The sequence below is a fragment of the Doryrhamphus excisus genome, linkage group LG18 (genome assembly GCF_037039965.1).
Source record: "Doryrhamphus excisus strain RoL-2023G ecotype Guam linkage group LG18, RoL_Dexc_Guam_v1.1, whole genome shotgun sequence".
Lineage (NCBI taxonomy): Eukaryota > Metazoa > Chordata > Actinopteri > Syngnathiformes > Syngnathidae > Doryrhamphus > Doryrhamphus excisus.
Genome location: NC_136374.1, coordinates 7,010,495 through 7,030,233, shown reverse-complemented (window position 1 = coordinate 7,030,233; position 19,739 = coordinate 7,010,495). Strand labels below are relative to the sequence as shown.

The 19,739-nt window shown below is 40.5% G+C and overlaps 1 protein-coding gene across 1 annotated transcript in view; it reads left to right on the top strand.

Annotated features, from left to right (window-relative positions):
* Nucleotides 1-19,739, top strand: part of LOC131105890 (receptor-type tyrosine-protein phosphatase gamma-like) — a 200,090-nt gene that overhangs the window by 106,061 nt on the left and 74,290 nt on the right. The gene's annotated exons all lie outside the window — the stretch shown is intronic.

The window sequence follows — 19,739 nt, the reverse complement described above, 5'->3', positions numbered from 1 at the left end:
CTCAATCAAGATAAACGTGGCGTCAAATGTTCATTTATCTCTTTCATTTGTCATGTACTTGTACATGTGTTTCAAGTTGTTTTCTGCATATACAAATATAACGGTTCCATAATAAGTGTGGAATGGAATGGCCTTTATTGTCATTATACAAGATGTACAACGAGATTGGAGAGCTTCTCCTTTCAGTGCAGTAGTCAAGTTAAAAAAAAAAGTATATAAAAGTCGAGTAAAAAAAAAGACCATTTAACAAGATATATACAAGATATCCAAAATATACACATAGTATTGCACAGGAGCATATACAGGAGCAGACATATTGCAGATATATTAATTTTAGTGCAATGATAAATGGGTCATAGTGCAAATAATGACTGGTGTATACAGGTGAGTAAAGTCACATATGAGTGTATTGTAATGGTTGTTAAATAAATAAATATGACTGAGGTAGTAACAGATTTGTAGCATAAACTCTCCAACTCTATATTGTATTTTATATTGTATTTTATTCTGGCCCCTGACAAGGATTGATTCAATATTTATCTGGTTTGGGTGAACTTTCATGGTATTTTCTATTTTTTTACATTTTTCATGGTATTTTTATATTATTTGCCCGTTTTTATAGGGTACTATACTGCAAATACTGACTGCAAATAATGCAGTCAAATAATACTGCAAATATTATTTGCAAATAATAAATACTGCAAATAATGACTGTATATACAAGGTGAGTAAAGTCACATATGAGTGTATTGCATTGGGTTGTTAAATAAATCAATATGTTTGAGGTATGGAAATATTGCACATTTGCATTATGCTAATGACCGGGTACGTTGTATGTCTGAGTTCAGGGTGGTGATGGCTCTTGGGAAGAAGTGTCTACTAAAAGTTAACATTTGGGTGTCTGGAACAGGTTAATGGGACTTGCAGCGTTCATTACGGGAACATTTTAGGGCTGTAACGATTCATCCACTACATTGATGTGTCAGTAGTTCCATTATCAGACCAGAATCTTTCCATGGTGTCCTAACACTTAATGACAACTGATGATAAAGCATCATTTTTGGGTGAATGTCCACTCACATTGACATGTTTTCACCGCTGTGCTGTGCAGGGATTAATTGGAATGCCAATATAAATGAAATCTTGGGTGAAACACTTTTACTGTACAAAATAAAATCTTATTTTTTCAATATAATGCTATATAATATAATGCTAATGCTATAATATAATGAGTTTTTAAGTGTGGCTGTTACTTTAATAAAGTTTTCTTCCATCTCAATAGCTCTTCCACTATCTAGTGGGCTTTCAATATATGCCCCCACTACAAAAACATTCCATTTATTCCATATGTTTTACAGGTAATTGCTCTAATTGTTAGCTGGTCAGTAATTGGATCCTAAGATGCACAGACGGCATAAAAGTAAATACAAGGCCTGCGATCCAATAGTGGTTTAAGTCGCCCTCTCTGACATGACCTTTGCACTTGATTTGATGTAATTGCCAACATCATAGAGGTGGGAAAATGATAAATGGAACTAACTTTCAACCCAAGCAACAATGTCATCAAGCAATCACTAGTTGTAGGTGCAGCTCTATGCAGTTTCTCACAAATAATAAGAAACAACGTGAGTGTGAATGGTTGTTTGTCTATATGTGCCCTGTGATTGGCTGGCGATCAGTCCAGGGTGTACCCCGCCTCTCGCCCGAAGACAGCTGGGATAGGCTCCAGCACCCCCCGCGACCCTCGTGAGGAAAAGCGGTAGAAAATAAATGAATGAATGAATGAATGAATGTATAGTAATGTACATAATTGTATATTACAAATGATATTATATTTGGAATATTTTTAGGGTAGTTTTGGTTTCCAAAGTTGGGTCCTTTGTTTCATTTTTTAATATATTTGTTTTTACTGTAGTTGTCACGAATTTCAGGTTGTTTTTTATAGTTTTGTTTATAAATGCTTTGCCTTGACATGCTATGCAAAAGGATTAGACTTCACACACAACACCACACACGGCCACATCCAGAATTTCTCTGGACGTCATCAAGGACTGTAGTGAGCTCAGTCGGACAAAGGACATGGTGATTAACTTCCACACTTCACTCCAGTGATCATCCAGGGCTTGGACATTGAGGTAGTGGAGAACTACAAATTCCTGAACAATTAACTGGACTCAAGTGATAACACCCACGCCGTATACAAGAAGAACCAGAGTCGCGTCCACCTGCTGAAGAGACAGAGATGTTTTGGAATATGCAGGGCTCTCCTTAGGACCTCCTACGGTCCTCTGTGGTAGCTTAGAAGATGGAGCTCTGTCCTGTACTGCCCACTGTACTCCAGGGAGAAGGTAGACGGGAGGCGGATGTTATTCTGGTACAACTCTCGATGTTGACTCCCTCAACCCTCCAAGGGTTGATTTTAGTACTTTTGTGACCTTTTTGGAGTTCACTTCAGCTTTTTGGATAAATGGAACAACACTTGTGATCGCTTTGGGGATTCCCTTGGGTGCAAATGCGGAGGGGAAGTCAACAAGAGCGACTTTGCAAACCCAACAAAGTCAAACTGTGCTGCCCCGTACAGGAATACAGTAAAGTCACGTTATATCGATATCGGTTATATCGATAGTACTGCTTATTACGATACTATTTTCATTTCCCGGCAAATTTCTAGTCTTTTATGATATAACTAGTTCCGTTAGTACGATACCCGGTTATTACGATAATCCGGTTACTACGATGCCCTTTTCATCTCCCGCCAGCCAATTTGGTCTGCTTATATCGATACAAAAGCAGCTTAAAGCTGAATCAATATTTGCTTAAGGATTTCAATACCACCATTAGCGAAATCTGTAAATGGCGTATTGTTTGATTTTCGACTAACACCGTTTCGACTTTTCCACCGACGGACGGTAATTAGAGGATTACAGGTAATTAATATGAGGTAAGTATTAAACAATCTTTTGAAGTAAAGGAGTAAATATTTGTATAATTTAGAGGGAAGATTCAGTGAATAGACTTAGTCTTTTCATGACGAGGACGACGAGGATGATGAGGATGAAGAACCAACTGACATAGCATACACACCTATTCCAACGAAGACACAAGCGTACAAATACATGTATTTAATTGTGTTGTATTCAGATATCTTTTTATCGCCTGTAATAATCACTGTTTTTCATATGTACATGCTGGCGTTTGTGGTTTCTCTCGTGTGTATAGAACAATGTCGAGTGCATTATTGCCCACTTTTAATGCAGTTCGGCGCAGGATCGGATATATCGATAGTCCGGTTATATCGATATTTTTTCCGACTCCCGAGAATATCGATATAACGAGACTTTACTGTATGTCTATCTAGGAAAACAGAAGACAGAAACAACACAAGGGAGAGAGAAAAAAAAATCAACTAAAAATCCAAATTCTGAATGTAAGTCATGGAGCTTCATTAGTGCTACTATTTCAATGCACTGCTACTGTATGTTTTCAGAGCTGTGATGAAAGTGGCTCTAAATATATGTGACACCACCCCTGCTTAGCCCCCTGCAGAGAACTGACACCCCCTGCTACTTCCAGACTATTAAATCAGCCTTTTAAAGACTTAATGTGTAACCTGCTGGCTGTTTTCACAATTTTCATCTTGCATTGTCATTTTACTTTATGTTCCAACCCCTGAGTGGAACACCCTTTAGCCATCGAGCGTCACTTAAAAAGGTTACACCAGTCAATAACATGCCCGAGTATAATTAAGGATGACAAAAGCCGTAAAGAATGCATGCAAGCCTTGTGCTTGCACGCAGAACCCTAATGAGCTGAGATGTTAAACATCAGGCTGTGTGTGGTTAATACAGTAGTTTTGCAAGCTGGATACATGTTTACGTATACGTATCAATCTGCTGGAATGCTGCTTCACGGCATAAATCAAATGCCTCAACAACAGGTGCAGTGTTGTTTTAATCTGCACGCACACGCACACACACACACAAACACACACACACAACAAAAGAATCAGGGTGGACTTTCACCCAAAACGGCCAGGCCGAACAAGTACAGTATGTCCTCAGATTATTATAAATCCATCCATTTTCTATGTCGCTTGTCCTCACTGCGGTTGTGAGGGTATGCTGGAGTCTATCCCAGCTGACTTTGGGTGAGGGGTGAAGTACCTTAGACTGTTTTCCAGCCAATTGCAGGGCATATGCAAACTGAGGATAATGCCGCTTCTCCTGAAAAATGGATGGATGGACCCTAAAGACAAAATGCATGCCTTTATGTAGGGATGCATACCAAAACTAGACCGAAAACTTAACCATCAAGTGTTGTCTCATTTTGGTAATAAATTAATTACTATTTATTTAATTAAATTAATAGTTACTACTAGGGGGCGGCATGGCGGTCGAGTGGTTAGCACGCAGACCTCACAGCTAGGAGACCAGGGTTCAATCCCACCCGTGTGGAGTTTGCATGTTCTCCCCGTGCGTGTGTGGGTTCTCTCCGGGTACTCCGGTTTCCTCCCACATTCCAAAAACATGCTAGGTTAATTGGCGACTCCAAATTGTCCATAGGTATGAATGTGAGTGTGAATGGTTGTTTGTCTATATGTGCCCTGTGATTGGCTGGCGATTGGCTCCAGCACCCCCGCGACCCTCGTGAGGAAAAGCAGTAAAAATGAATGAATGAATGAGTTACTACTAGTGGTAATTTAGTGGCACTGAAATGAGGTAGACCTTTATTGATTTTTTGTTGTCACATTTTGCATGCAATTTGTTGAGAATTTATTTTATTGTTTTTATTGTTATTATTATTATTTATTACATTTGGGAGCATGCAGACATGACGTTGCCCTTTGGCTGCGTAGAGGCAAGCAGTGGCTTGTGGAGCCTGTATCATCAGGTGGATACACTATACTGGATCATTGCAGGAAAGACTGTGTGACGTACTCATTTGCGAAAAAGACTTTGTTTCATTTGTATGCATCGTAACTCCGCTCCAAATACCCACACACGCATTTTTCTCGTCATGCACACTGTATAATCCTCACGAGAGGCTTGCCGCCAAAGTGCCTTGTAAACCAGGGTTGTTTACAACTCTGGACCACAATTTTTATGGGCCTGTGAACGGCACATTGTAGAAAAAGTAACTAAGAAAGAAATGAAAGTTGAAGAAGAGTTGTTACTAAAAACGAATAAGTCTGACAGATCACTGACAAACATACACAGTACACATATAGCTGTATAATTATAGGTTATCACATGGTTTGTCTGGTATCAGGCCAGGTATCATGCCCCCAAGTGTCAGTATCAGCTTAAGACCGAAAGTCACATACTATTTAATCATGAGCTTATTATCACGTACTATTTAATCAAAAGACCATTTTGTTTCCAGAAAATGTTCAGTTTATTACATGTATTATATCTAAACAGTGTAAACACAATAATTGCAAAAATATTTCAACAATAATATTTTATCAACAGTCTTATCTTATCAATGTCTGACAATTAAAGTTCCATTAATCAAGTTTGGGTTTTTTGGTGACTGGAGAAGCACTAGGCACTAAGCACTCGTGTGCTGTTCTCTGATTGGTTGTTTCACGGGCACGATACCAGAGCAGCGCGCTCTGAGTGGACAGCTACGGGGGCTGATACTGGACATGGTTAAACTCTATATTTTATCAGTATCACTGCCCTGGGCTTTGACACAGTATCATTTCGGCCTTTTCCCGTATCATTGATGGGCGCTTTCTAGGGTACAGGGCCAATTAATACTGTAGTATGTGATAATGATACATATAACAACTTCTCATCAATCCATGTTAATTGTAGACTTAAAATAATGTACTGATTTCAGTTGTGCCTATTTCCGGTTAACCACGCCAAGCTCTGGTTTACGTCCCGCCAATTTTGAGAAAATTACACCCACCCCTGGTTTATACAGATATGGATACAGATAATTTTGATGGGTGAACAGCTACAGATATCGATCCCACTCATCCCTAGAAGCTGATATTATCTGATCTTCAAAAATATAACCGATTGGCAGCCAATACTGACTCTGAAGATTGGATAGGGTCATCAATCAATAGTGTGCTTGTGCTGCAGCCTTTGCAGGGAGACTGTAACCCTGTCAGATATGTCCAGAGCTCAAACACTCTACATGTTTTCACTATTTTACTTATTTCTGTTTTTCCGTTTTGCTCAGTGTTCAGTCCATTCATTCGTTCTTTTTCTACTGCTTATCCTCACGAGGGTCACGGGGGTGCTGGAGCCTATCCCAGCTGTCTTCGGGCGAGAGGCGGGGTACACCCTGGACTGGTGGCCAGCCAATCACAGGGCACATATAGACAAACAACCATTCACACTCACATTCATAGTACCCGGAGAAAACCCACGCATGCACGGGGAGAACATGCAAACTCCACACAGAGATGGCTGAGACTGGGATTGAACTTGGGTCTCCGAGCTGTGAGGCCTGCGCGCGTAACACTCGTCCACCGTACAGCCCGTGTTCAGTCCATTCATCTCATTATGGTTTGGCTATCTCCAGTGGGGTTGAAAATGAAGTGTTAATCTCTCTTCTCTTCTTAATCTCCTGCAGCTCAGAAGTGCTTCAGTCTCTACAAATGTTGCAAAATGATGACTGGCACTTTTACTTGTTTGCAGAAATAAATGTTGGGGCTAAATTGAATTTTAATGGATGGCTCATCCCCCAAGTGAAAGGTGCAATCCATTACTGCATGATGTTATTTGTTGCCAGTGTTGATTGATGGTACCTATAGTAGAAAAGACCAAGGGTTGCTCCGTTAGGGAAGGAAACTGCGTCTTGTGTTGATGAGGTATTATCTACCATACGTGAGGGAAAAGTACAACACTTTATCAGTTGTTGCACCTCTCTTGTTGAGAAGTATTGTAGCTTAAAGAAACTGACCTCTCTCACTAAACAGGAAGATCCCACTAAAACAGGGGTGGGTTGCTGTTCAGCCTCTTTGTTGTGGCTCCTTTTGCAATGCTCAAATATTTTATTTAATCTTTTCATGACGAGGACGACGAGGATGATGAGGATGAAGAACCAACTGACATAGCATACACACCTATTCCAACGAAGACACAAGCGTACAAATACATGTATTTAATTGTGTTGTATTCAGATATCTTTTTATCGCCTGTAATAATCACTGTTTTTCATATGTACATGCTGGCGTTCGTGGTTTCTCTCGTGTGTATAGAACAATGTCGAGTGCATTATTGCCCACTTTTAATGCAGTTCGGCGCGGGATCGGATATATCGATAGTCCGGTTATATCGATATTTTTTCCGACTCCCGAGAATATCGATATAACGAGACTTTACTGTATGTCTATCTAGGAAAATAGAAGACAGAAACAACACAAGGGAGAGAGAAAAAAAATTCAACTAAAAATCCAAATTCTGAATGTAAGTCATGGAGCTTCATTAGTGCTTCTATTTCAATGCACTGCTACTGTATGTTTTCAGAGCTGTGATGAAAGTGGCTCTAAATATATATTTTTTTCAACACTCAAGTAGGGAAAAAGCACGTCTTTGTAGTGAGTTTAAAAAAATCCAACTTTGTGTGAGACCATGAATGCATCCTGGATGAGTTCTGACTGGTGATTGGATGAGCATGAGGATGAGCAGACAGAAAGCTATTCAGTTCTCTCTCACACAGGTAAACATGGAGGACAAAAGTCATACTTTCCCACAGCTATTTGACATTTCTAAAAAAATAAATTAGAGAAAAATTAAAACACAGCAGCATGGGAAATTGTTTGTGCCCGACTAAACAAATCAGGTAAGTTTACAGTAATTTACACATACATTTATGCAAGTTTATTCCCAATAATAGCAAGAGTACTTGATCAACTTGTCTGTTCTTATCTGAATTACGTTGATACCCCAAAATTCCCTCCAAATTTTCCGGCCAAAACAGTGAGAGACTCCTAATTGGCTCAGCATGTGAGGTCATCACAGTTGTTGGTCGCCAACAAAAAGAAACAAGCCAGCAATTGACTGTGCTACACATTTCTTCAGGCGTCAGGTAGTGAGGTTTAACCAAGATGATAGCATGATAACCCTACTAGCTGTTGTATTCTCTTCTTAGAGTTTATAAGATGTTGTTTTAAATGTATGTTTTGCTGATCCAGGCTATTTTTCTTTAGTGGGCAATGGGGTACAATGGCTGTTTTCTTAGTAAAGGTTGTTGACCCCTGCAATAAAACATAGTCATCATGTCATTCCATCATCTGGAAGGAGTTTCACTCCTTTCTTCTAAAATGTTTAAACTGTCATTTGATGCATTCATCAAGATTTTGTGACAGAATATTTTATTGAACGGAACTTAATTTTAACTGTCAGTTCAATGCAAAAATCATCAGAGAGATGTAAAGATGTAAAAAAAAACACACTGGTTAGTTGGGATGCCAAGGTAGCACTGTACAATCCACTGAACAATCCCTGCACTGCTCCAGTCTTTGGCAGGCAATGTAATCTGTGATTTGTGATCCATGAGTCAAACATAGCGGCGGTAGATACAAATAACTTTGGTCTTGCTACAAGAGCCATCTGCCAGGGCTTTGAAACTAACTTTACCAATCTAAATACTCTTTGCCAAATGGAAAAGCGTGGTTCATCACTCCAGAGAACGTGTCTCCACTGCTCTATAGTCTAGTGGCGGCGTGCTTTACACCACTGCATTCCATGAAGCTCTCTGTGTACTGTACTTGGGCTAATCTGAAGGCCACATGGAGTTTGGAGCTCTGTAGCAATTGACTGTGCAGGAAGTCGACGACCTCTTTGCACTATACGCCTCAGCATCCTCTGACCCCCCCTCCATCAGTTTACATGGCCTACCCCTTTGTGGGTGAGTTGCTGTTGTTCCCAAACTCTTACATTTCTTATATTAAAGCTGACGGTTGACTGTGGAATATTTAGGCACAAGGAAATTTCCCGACTGGATTTGTTGCACAGTTGGCATCTGATGACAGTTCCACGCTGGAATTGACTGAGCTCCTGAGAGCGGTCCATTCACAGTCTGCCTGCCTAGGTGATTTTGATTTTATACACCTGTGGCCAGGCCAGGTCATTAGGATACCTGGTTCTGATGGGGGAGCAAATACTTTTGGTAATATTGTGCATATTCACCAGAAAAGTGTACTACCCAAGAATCACATTTGTCATGTGAGCCACAGAATAAACACAGCGTCATCTGCTCAATAGTTCTATTGAAAAACATGTTCTCAATTGCCAAAGTCTGATTGGAGAACCTGGAAAAAACGCTTGGTGATATAAAATATTAAAGATATTTTATGAGGATAATTTGGACAATTTTAAATTAACAGTCCAAGAATCAAGTTTGTAAAAAGTAATTATGGTGTTATACTGACTTTTTTTGGTTTCTCCTTGGAGATTATGTTTTTTCCCTACTTGAGTATTTACAACACTATTTGCAATTACGCATTTGATATGCAAATTATCAAATCAACTTTATTTGTATAGCACTTTTCCTGCAAAGACATGCAACACAAAGTGCTTTATGGAGTTAAAAACAATTACTACAATTAAAAGGAAAACAAATACTAAGAAAGCCCCTCCCTCCCACACGCCTTACTAGACGCACACACACACACACACCCACACATACACACAATCACACACAGTAGGGAGACATGGCATGGCACTGAGGATCAAGGAAACGCCACATTCGGGGTTGTCCACACTGGGAGGAGCTGCAGGCCGTGCCATCGGGGGACCAGCACCCCGGCCCCCCGACTCCGACAGACAGGCGAACCCCCACATTAAAGGGAGGAACCCCCAGTCGGCCGGGTCGAAGGGACCCAAGGATGGCACCCCCTCAGCAGACCCGTCACAGCCCCCAGTGTGGAGGACCCCCCCTGAGGAAACACTGGAGTTAAAAGCTGAAGACTAAGAGCATAAAATAGGACTAAAAAGATAAAAACATAAGAAAAGTTCAAAAATATGAGTTAAAAGCCTGATTAAAAAGCTGTGTCTTTAATCTGTTTTTAAAAATATCAACAGTCTCTGCAGTCCTGAGGCTCTCCAGCAGGCTGTTCCACAGGTGGGGGCCATAGTGGCTAAATGCTGCCTCACCGTGGGTTTTAGTTCTGGGTTTTGGTATTGTTAAAAGGCCCGTGCCGGAGGACCGCAGGGTCTGCAGGGGTTGATATGGTAACAGCAGATCTTCTTCCTCTGAAGCATTCTCAAATTAGAGAATGTCATCCTTGTAGCGACTTGAATTTGGGACACCAATGGCTACTTTTCTTACTGAAAAGTTGTCAACAGTATGCGTTATTGATTGTTTATTGTACCGTTACACACCTAGTATGTGCTATTGTTACATTGTCATTGGAATTCTGATGCTTCTGTTATTTACTTAGGGATAATCATGGGTACTCCATCTGACCTTTTATTGGTGGGAGGTTTCTCGGTTCATTAGGAACCAACCTTACAGTAGACGTTGTGCCTGTGTTTAAATCATGGTTGCAGAAGAAGTGTCATGTTCCACTCTTATTTTGGTGTGCTGCACTTCCTGTTTTGTGGACGTTGCAGCAGCTTGACCCCAGTCTAATTGCACTCGTGGCAATTCCAAACAGTGGGATTTAAAAGCCCAGCATCACCAAAAGTAAGGCATTGGTTCACTGTGACTGACTCGTGTGTCCTCGCCGGTGTCGACACCTGAATTAAGTTTTTGTGCGTTTGGTATATCTTCTGCTTTGTTTTGTCATCACATAGCCTTTTCCTTTTGTTGGCTCTGCCCGTACTCAATAAAATCATTTTTATGTGCAACCTGCCGACAGTGTCTCTGCGTCCTGGGGGGTCTAGCCATCGACAGCTTCTCACATCGTGACAAGAAGCAAACAATTGCAGGAAAAAAGCTAAACTCAATACCATGATTATGGGAAGAAAATAAAGATTTTTACAGCAAGGGGAAAAAGAAACTTCAATTAATTCATGGCTTATTAATTTTATTTATCATCAAATTTAAACAAAAAATGCATGTCTGCATAATGAGACAGCAATGCCACCACATACACTGGAAAATGTTGTTGTTCCCCAGTCCTGTTCATGTTCGTTCCAGGAAAAATATTTCCTGTAATTAACGGTTCATGTCAGAAGAGGTCCCTTCAAGCGTGGAAATAATAAGAAAGCGAAACACACACATGCACAGCAGAAGTGAAGGCTATTTTCCCACACTGATTTCATTAGGATTGGAAGGGAAATGGCAGAAATCGATGAACTCGGGAGCCGGGCCGGTATAAGGATGCTACTACAGAAGAGATGAGGAAATGAACCAATGCAGTGAGGTTGGATATATTCATTGGAAATTCCCAAACTTCACTGCAGTCACTTGCCAGTGCCAGGGGCAAACTTTATAGTGCCCCATAATTCAGGAGCTCCACTGAATTTTTTCCACTGTTCAAATATTGCGCACCCCATATATTTTATTAGTATCATAGCTATATTTCAAGGACATAAGGTTGTCAAAGTAAATAGCAGTACGGTATGTGTTTAACGTTTTGTGTCAGGACATATTTCTCAAATAAAGTTTTTTTCCACTACATCAATGTTGTTGATATGAAAATAACAAGAAGATGTGCGTAACACTGTACATGTATTTTTTTTTTGCTTCAAAGCAGAAAAAATAACATTTTTGTCCAATGAAAGGCATTTGAATGTTCATTCATTCATTCATTTTCTACCGCTTATCCTCACGAGGGTCACGGGGGTGCTGGAGCCTATCCCAGCTGTCTTCAGGCAAGAGGCGGGGTATACCCTGGACTGGTCGCCAGCCAATCACAGGGTACATATAGACAAACAACCATTCACACTCACATTCATACCTATGGACAATTTGGAGTCACCAATTAACCTAGCATGTTTTTGGAATGTGGGAGGAACATGCAAACTCCACACAGAGATGGCTGAGGGTGGAATTGAACCCTGGTCTCCTAGCTGTGAGGTCTGCGTGCTAACCACTCAACCGCCGTGCCACCGCATTTGAATGTTTAGATTACTTTATTACTAGGGGTGCACCAACAATTATCGGGCCGATATGAGGAATTATGACGTCATGCTGATACATCCATCCATCTTCTATGCCGTATATCATCTGAATGATGATGGTCACGGGGTATGCGGGAGCCTATCCCAGCTTACTTAGGGCGGGAGGCGGGGTACACCCCGGACTGGTAATCCCATTAACATAAAAAAATACCACCAATAACCCATTAAAAAAGAGCTCCAATGAGGCGAGGTTACATGTATTGTTACAATGCAATTTGCTGTGGCGTCTAGTGTCACCAATAAGGTGCCTAGTGGGGTGCAGTGGCTCAAACTGCCTCCCAACTGGCTCGTGGTGGCCCGTAATGGCGGCAAAAATTTAGTTTAGCGGCAAGAAAATGTCAAAATGTTCAAAATCTTCGTTGCGCCACTTGCGTCAAGCAATCGGTGCGAAGTGTCCACCAAGTGGAACCAAATGTCACAAACAATCTGATTATTGGAATCCACTGGAATGTCACGCCAAGTTGCGCCAATGATGCTCTGAGTCCACTGGGCTGGTGCCAGTTGGTGCCAGTTCAATTATGTGATTGGCGCATACTGAATTAACGGCAACATGGCAACATGCCGAGCGAACACAATTCGGCGCCACAGCAAGTCACTATGCGCCAATCACATAATCTTTGCGCGAACTGGCACCAACTCCCAGTGGACTCAGCAAAACATTTTCATACCACTGTATAAAAAGTTATTGGTTTTTGGTTCGGTCTTGAGAGGCAGGAAGGTATCAGTATCGGTATGGTGCATTTATTGGTGCTTGTATGTTGGTAAACTTGTTTGCTAGCAAGGTCATGACATCCATCACCATACAGGCAACATACTAAAATAAATTCTGTACTCTGTTCTTTGTGACTTTTAAATTGCCCATCGTGTATGAATAAAGTGTTTGAATTGAATAGAATTAAATTTAATTGACATACAGGTACAACATGAAAAGTGGCTATTATGCAACAAGTCATGAAAGCATGACCCTATAAAAACGGGCAAATAATATAAAAATACCATGAAAAATATAAAAAATAGAAAATACCATGAAAGTTCACCCAAACCAGATAAATATTGAATCAATCCTTGTCAGGGGCCAGAATAAAATACAATATAAAATACAATATAGAGTTGGAGAGTTTATGCTACAAATCTGTTACTACCTCAGTCATATTTATTTATTTAACAACCCAATACAATACACTCATATGTGACTTTACTCACCTGTATACACCAGTCATTATTTGCACTATGACCCACTTATCATTGCACTAAAATTAATATATCTGCAATATGTCTGCTCCTGCATATGCTCCTGTGCAATACTATGTGTATATTTTGGATATCTTGTATATATCTTTTATATATCTTGTTAAATTGTCTTTTTTACTCTACTTTTATATATTTTTTTTTAACTTGACTATTGCACTGAAAGGAGAAGCTCTCCAATCTCGTTGTACATCTTGTATAATGACAATAAAGGCCATTCCATTCCAAATAAATAGATGCATAAATTGTGACTCAATGAAACCTTTTTGGTAATTATAATGGTAATGGTTTTATTTCATTTGAACATGCATCACATTACAATTGTGTGCATCACATAATCAGTTCACAGTTTCACAGTTTTTGTGTTTTCTTGTTGCCCATTTCAGAGCATGTAGTTTCAATGTTCCCAGAATATGTTTTGCTGAGCTGTCAGCTGTCATTTGCTGCATTGTTATGGTGGTAATGACAATCAATTATTATTATTAATAGCAATGCCAGGGAAAAATGGTGTATATTTTATATAATAATTTCTAAAAGTATTATTTGTGTTTAAAAAAACACAAATAACATATTGTTATTGGTATTTTGGTAAGGTAGCCCAGGTTACATAACATAATAGGTTACATAATTTCACATTATGTACAATTAATTTTTTCTAATTTTTCCAAAAAGGAGTAGCAAGAAGCAGAGCTTTAAACTCATACCCCTTCTCTGACTTTCAATAATTGCTAATGAATTAATTACTAATAAATTTGTTCACTTTCTGTAAGAAGAAAATGATGTAATAAATGTATGATACAATTTGTAATTTAACGAACAGCGTATTTCTTACAATAGTACTATTTTAACCTGTGTGGCATTAAATCTGGTCTTTCCTGTATTAAATGTACACCGACTCAGAGTACAGGGTGCAGCATGGTTGCATTTGTGTTGCTATGGTAACTCCTCTGCAACACTTTCACCATACATATACCATACAGCCATGTAACAAGAGAACAGCTAAAAGTTGAGCCGAACCAATTTTAGACAAAACAATTGAAACCACAATCACTTAAATGCACTGTTGAAAACCGGCAGAGTTGCGTATGAATGTTATTTATTTTGTATTTGTCTTTTTCTAGCCAGGCTAAAAGAGGTTATGCAGTAACTAATAATAACTAATGTTTCCTCGAACCTTGGCATCGGCTGTCATAGGTAATGTGAGCTTTATTTAAAAGCTAAGACCACTTCAATCAATACGCACCCGAGGGGAACAATGGAGATTGAGGATAGAGGAGGGAGAACAGGATGCTGCCTAATTCAACAAAATAGACATTACCCAGCGTTGGAAACACGCCAGTGTGTGAGTAGCCATTGACAAATTCAATTTTTGAAATCAAGAGCATGGTATGGCTTCCAATTAAAGGCAAAAAATTGAAGAAGTTGAGTGCACATAGTAGGAGTGAATTAACATCATGTCAGTTTTAGCTGACAATTTCCAATTTGTAGTCAGTAGCCAGTTTTCTATAAATGTCGATAATGATATTGGGAATAGAGTACTGTTTTTTTCCACTGGACGGACGAAAAACTTGCAATACGGAATTATTCCAACAAGTGAAATACTTACTCGAATACAAATACAAATACTTTCCCCACCTCAACAAATACAAATATGGGCTGTGTTGCACACCCCTAGAGTATACATATAAATTCAGTAGAATACGATAAAAAACGATAAAACATCTTTTGGTGTCAAAATAAATTTCGCTTTTTAACTAAATAAAAGCTTTAAAAAGCGCACATTAAGTAACCAGTGCTTATTGCAACAAACACAATGCATGACAAACAATTAATCTGTGGACAATTTAACCTTTTAATGACCCAAAACACCAGTTTTCCATGGACAACCTAAGAAAAGAAAAGGCATGACGCTCAATATCATCAGCTTGAGATATCGACGGTAAGTTAATTTAAGTACACATAATCATGTGTACTTATGTTTTACAACCTCAAGTACCCGAAGTTTCGTCTATCTTGTTTTGTTGTATGACTGAGTTTTAACCTAAATATAAAGCGATAGAGCTGGATGATATGCAACGCTGCACTGAGGCCTCTAATGTGAATTGAGCTTTTTAAATCTGTGCATGGGCAGCACAGCGGTCGAGTGGTTAGCGCGCAGACCTCACAGCTTGGAGATCCAGGTTCAATTCCACCCTCAGCCATCTCTGTGTGGAGTTTGCATGTTCTCCCTGTGCATGCGTGGGTTTTCTCCGGGTACTCCGGTTTCCTCCCACATTCCAAAAACATGCTAGGTTAATTGGCGACTCCGAATTGTCCATAGGTATGAATGTGAGTGTGAATGGTTGTTTGTCTATATGTGCCCTGTGATTGGCTGTCGACCAGTCCAGGGTGTACCCCGCCTCTCGCCCAAAGACAGCTGGGATAGGCTCCAGCACCCCTGCGACCCTTGTGAGGAAAAAGCGGTAGAAAATGAATGAATGAATGAAATATATGCATGTAAAACGGTAGGCCGACGTGACATACGTGTTACACGCTTAATGTGAATTCAAGGCAAGGATGAAAAATGATACATCAAGGGAAAAGTACAGCAGACCTACTGTGAAAGATGGAGGAGACTCACTTACTGTATTTTCATCCGACACACACAGATTTAATATGTCCAAGAATGGGGAAGGACCAAAGATTGCACAAACCAGAAGTGAGCTCTGTGAGCTCTGATTTAAACTCAATTAAACATCTGTGGAAAGAACCGTGCAGTCTAGAGAAGGCCCCCATCAAGCCTGAGAGAGCCGGAGCAGTTTTCTCATGAGCAGTGGACCAAAATACGTGGTCAGGTGCAGGAGACATTGAGCCTAATTGCCTCGAAAGGTTGTGTAACAAAACATTGTGCTTGTTGACAAGCCCAGAGGTCAGATGTTTCTTTAGATTGCTCACATCTCGGGGGATTTTGTTCAGAGAAACATCCCCAAAGCAGAATGTTTCCTCCTCCATGTTTGACAGTTGCGATGCTGTTGTTGGACGCATACAATAGGAAAAGACAGTTAGACATTTTTATTTCAATGTATTTAGAATGTCATGTTAAACGATGCCAACGTTTCAGATAATGATTTTTTGCGCATTTGAGCCCTGAAATACGTTTGGGATGGCTCGAAATGCTTGGTTTCAGAGGGGCCTTCCTTATGGGCGTGGCACTCTGCCCTTCCCCAAGCTCTGCTTATCTGTTTATGAGGCAAGCTGAGGCAGAAGTTACTGGAGCAAGATAACAGTATCTGTCAATGACATTTCACATGTTCGGACTAAACCACGCCCACTTCCGGTTTATACTCTGCCCACTTACAGTAGCGATACAGATACAGATAGTGGAGTACTCGCTCATCCCTATTATCGTACCATATTTTTTATTTTTGGCCCGTTTCTCCTCTTCTATTGTGCACCTGATGGCTTTGATTTTGTAATCCGTGTTTTGTTAATAAAATGTGGGTGCAAAGGCTGTGGACTCAACAACTTAATTACTTAACAACTTGACAACAAAGAGAGGCAAGCTTAAGAAAACTAGTTATGAGCGAGTACACCACATCTGTATTCGTATCTGTACTCTTGTACTCTGTGGGTGAGGCATAAACCAGAAGTGGGTGTGGTTTAACCGGAGAGTTGTACTTTAAGTTATTTTAAGTTTGGATTGATCTGAAGTTACCATATGTATTATATATGATTCAATGAGACTTTCATTCATTCATTCATTTTCTACCGCTTTTTCCTCACGCTGGTCGCCAGCCAATCACAGGGCACATATAGACAAACAACCATTCACACTCACATTCATACCTATGGACAATTTGGAGTCGCCAATTAACCTAGCATGTTTTTGGAATGTGGGAGGAAACCGGAGTACCCGGAGAAAACCCACGCATGCACGGGGAGAACATGCAAACTCCACACAGAGATGCCCGAGGGTGGAATTGACGTCTGCGCACTAACCACTAGACCGCCGTGCCACCCCCAATGAGACTTCATTCTTTAATTATTCAAGTCTTTCAGTATCTTTAAGTATTTCATATACATGATCTGTGTAAAGTTGGTGATTCATGCAAACATGGCAATAATGTATCAAACTTGCTGACTGTATTTTTCTCAAAATCACCACGTTCAGTATTACAAAGAGTTTTCCAACTGACTTTATATCACCAGCCAAACCACCCCAAAAAAAAAACACTGTGACTGATGCACGATCGTGCCTGCTGTTTTGAAAAGAATGCATCATGTAGTTAAGAAACAAGTTTAAGACTGAAAGCTGCATAGTGCAACATATTGACTGGCTCGATTCCCATGGCGCAAGAGCAAGGTGGTGGAGCATGGCGCAGCCCACACAGCGCACCACTGTGCGCAGCCAATTTGGTAATGTGGTAGACTGGACTGCGCCAAGATGGGCATTGCGGTGCACCAGGGGAGGTATCCACATTTTCAGCTAGGTTTATAACAAATATCCGGCTCATCCCTGTAAGATTTTGAGTTGGAAAAACAATGGCCTCTTACTAGCCCGGGATAGCCATAGCAGCTGAAAGGTACACCAGACCAGGGCTTGAGAGCTCTTCAAGTTTATTTTACAAGACAGTGCAGCAGCATTTCCCCCAGCACACACAACAGGCCTCTCCTGAACAATTTCACCCAGCCCCTTTTACCTGTGAAGGGCCAACCACAGTTCCCAATGAGAGGGTGAAGCAAGTCCAAAAGGTACCCGATTTACATTCCCAACACCCTTCATATTAAATATAAGTCCTTCAGGAGTCCCCCACTGAAGGGTCACTTCCTGTATATATAAACACTCAAGTACACCTAACAACTTGGATTCCCCAACTACCACCCAGACAACCCCCCCCCCCCCTCCTCCAGGTGGCACTTGGGAGAGTCCAATTGAGGTGATCAGCCTCTGGCCTGCACTCCCATGGGCGCGCCTCCATGTTTGTGCCACGACCAATCACCCTCAAACAAAAAGAGAAACTGATGAGAAATTAGGAACAACACAAATGACTTCTGAATGAAAAACTAACTAAAGTGCCACGTAAACTTAAACGGCAAACAAATAGAATTAAAGCACTAACCAAAATATATGTAAATAACTAAAGCCAACTATATACACAAAGAGAAACCGGACAGTGTAGGTGGGGCATACACCTGATCAGTGAGGGAGGATTGGCAGCTCTCTCACAATCCCTAAGAAAACCTAATAAAGTGGCGGCATTGTGACCAACGCCAAGCCGTTTTCAACTTCCCAATTGTACGTGAATGAAGCACCGCTAAGGCACCACCGCTTGCAGAGTTGGGGTCTCGGGGTAGGCGGTCGCTGTGTGTGACTGGCCAATCACAGAGGGTGAAGAGTGAATGCAAGATATGGTTATGAGATAATGTTAGACATTATGAATATATCTTCATGGATATTTTGTCATCAAATGGTAGACCATTGGATAAAATATCCAGATTTTGTTGAATCAATTTTTTTCAGTTACAGTAAAGTCTTGTTATATCGATATCGGTTATAACGAATTACTGCTTATTACGATACTATTTTCATTTCCTGGCAAATTTCTAGTCTTTTATGATGTAATTAGTTCCGTTAGTACGATACCCGGTTATTATGATAACCCGGTTACTACGATGCCCTTTTCATCTCCCACCAGCCAATTTGGTCTGCTTATATCGATACAAAAGTAGCTTAAATCAATCTTTGCTTAAGGATTTCAATACCAAAAAAGAACACGGCGAACGGCTGCTTCCAGTCAACTTTATTTTTCACACTTCCACCACCAGAGTGCAGCACACACACCGATTCCCGCACTTCCTGGTTCACAGGTCATGCTCAACCCGCCCCACATAGCTGGCCAAACACATGCCTGCAACAGAAGAACCAACTGACATAGCATACACACCTATTCCAACGAAGACACAAGCGTACAAATACATGTATTTAATTGTGTTGTATTCAGATATCTTTTTATCGCTTGCAATAATCACTGTTTTTCATATGTACATGCTGGCGTTCGTGGCATGTGTTTGGCCAGCTATGTGGGGCGGGTTGAGCATGACCTGTGAACCAGGAAGTGCGGGAATCGGTGTGTGTGCTGCGCTCTGGTGGTGGAAGTGTGAAAAATAAAGTTGACTGGAAGCAGCCGTTCGCCGTGTTCTTTTTTGGTATTGAAATCCTTAAGCAAAGATTGATTTAAGCTGCTCGACATTGTTCTATACTATAGAACAATGTCGAGTGCATTATTGCCCACTTTTAATGCAGTTCGGTGCAGGATCGGATATATCGACAGTCCGGTTATATCGATATTTTTTCCGACTCCCGACAATATCGATATAACGAGACTTTACTGTACTTGTAGTCCAGCGAGACAGACTGCT